Genomic DNA, 1827 nt, shown 5'->3' on the forward strand with positions numbered 1-1827 from the left:
AATAGTGAAGCTTCCAGGATCTTTAAGCTTCGGAGGTAACTTCTGTTGTAGTACAGCTCTGCATTCCTCCGTGAGAGCAACGGTCTCTAAGTCATCAAGCTTAACCTTCCTAGAGAGAATACATTCCAATAACTTCGCGTAACTAGGAATTTGTTCAAGAGTTTCAGTAAAAGGTATGTTGATGTGAAGTTTCTTGAACACCTACAAAAACTTCTCAAACTGCTTGTTCATCTTTTTCTTCTGTAGCCTCTTAGGAAAAGGAGGTGGAGGATAGATCTGTTTCTCCTCTGTATTACCCGCAGGAGGAGTGTGCTCAATAGTAGTCTTCCTTGGTTCCACTTCTGCTTCCTTCTGCACTTCTTCTTCTTCATCCCCAACTTCAGATTCTGGAGTCTTTGCTTTTTCAGGATTCGCCACCTTACCAGACCTCAATGTAATTGGCTTAACATCCTCCTTAGCTTCCTTCTTGCCTGGAACTTCAGTATCGCTTGGGAGCGTGCCAAGTTGACGATTCAGTAATGCGTTAGCAATTTGCCCAATTTGATTCTCCAAGGTCTTGATAGACACAGCTTGGCTCTTGCACATGAGCCTCAACTCCTCAATTTAAGATTTTTCATTAGCTTGCGGTAGCTTCTGAAGTTGAAGTTGTTGAATGGGGGCATATTGCGGTTGCTGAAAACTAGGAGGGTTATACTGCTTTGTTGTGTATGGCTCATAAGATTGTTGCACCGCATTCTGATTATTACTCCAGCTGAAGTTAAGATGATTGCGGTTATTTGGATGATAAGTGGCTGGAGCTTGTTGCTGTGATCTCCGAAAGTTGCTCACAAATTGAGCTGATTTGCTAGAAATAGCACACTGCTCTGTTTCATGCGCTCCCGCACAAAGCTCACAAACACTAGAGATTTGATTAACTCCATAATTCACCAAAGAGTCAACTTTCATCATCAACGCTTTAAGTTGGGCAGCTATAGCAGTTGTTGCATCCAACTCCAGAATTCCTGCTACCTTGCCCTGAGTTAGCCTCTGAGAAGGATTCTGGTACTCATTAGCAACCATAAGTTTGATCAATTCATAAGCTTCATTGTAGCTCTTAGCCCACATGGCTCCTCTTGATACTGCATCGAGCATAGGTCTAGACTGGGCGCCCAAACCATTGTAGAAACAATTTATAATCATCCAATCAAGCATGCCATGGTGTGGACACTTTCTTAGCATCTCCTTATATCGATCCCAAGCCTCACATATAGATTCTCCAGTTTGCTGAGGAAATTGAGTAAGAGCATTCCTAATTGCAGCAGTCTTCACCATAGGGAAGAATTTAGTGAGAAATGTTTTAGAAAGATCCTCCCATGTGGTGATAGACCCTTGTGGTAGAGAATGTAACTAGCACTTTGCTTTATCCCTCGGAGAGAATGGGAAGAGTCGTAGCTTGATAGCATCTTCAGTCACCCCATTGAACTTGAAAGTGTCACAGATCTTGATGAAATCCCTGATGTGCATGTTGGGGTAATCTGTAGGAGAACTCCCAAATTGAATTGAGTTATTTATCATCTGAATCGTGCTCGACTTGATCTCAAAAGTGTTAGCCGAGATGGCTGATCTGATGATGCTCGACTGAATATTATTGATCTTAGGCTGAGAATAGTCCATCAGAGCCTTAGGATTTTCTGCTTGATCTCTCATCACTACTAGAGCTGGTTCCTCGACTTTCTCTTCTTCTGCTACTTTCTCTTCATCCTCAAAAACTTCCCTTCGAATCACTACAGCTTCTTCCTTGGCTTGATCCAGAGTTCTCTTACGAGCCCGCGAACGTGTATGCATACA

General features: G+C 42.7%; 1 non-coding gene across 1 annotated transcript; it reads left to right on the forward strand.

Moving 5' to 3' along the window:
- The first annotated feature begins 1189 nt into the window (after positions 1 to 1189).
- On the forward strand, positions 1190 to 1296 carry LOC141716363 (small nucleolar RNA R71). Its single transcript, XR_012573075.1, has one exon. It is a non-coding gene; the product is annotated as a small nucleolar RNA R71 (small nucleolar RNA).
- The last annotated feature ends 531 nt before the right edge of the window (positions 1297 to 1827 follow it).

Source organism: Apium graveolens, chromosome 3 (assembly GCF_009905375.1).
Source record: "Apium graveolens cultivar Ventura chromosome 3, ASM990537v1, whole genome shotgun sequence".
NCBI lineage: Eukaryota > Viridiplantae > Streptophyta > Magnoliopsida > Apiales > Apiaceae > Apium > Apium graveolens.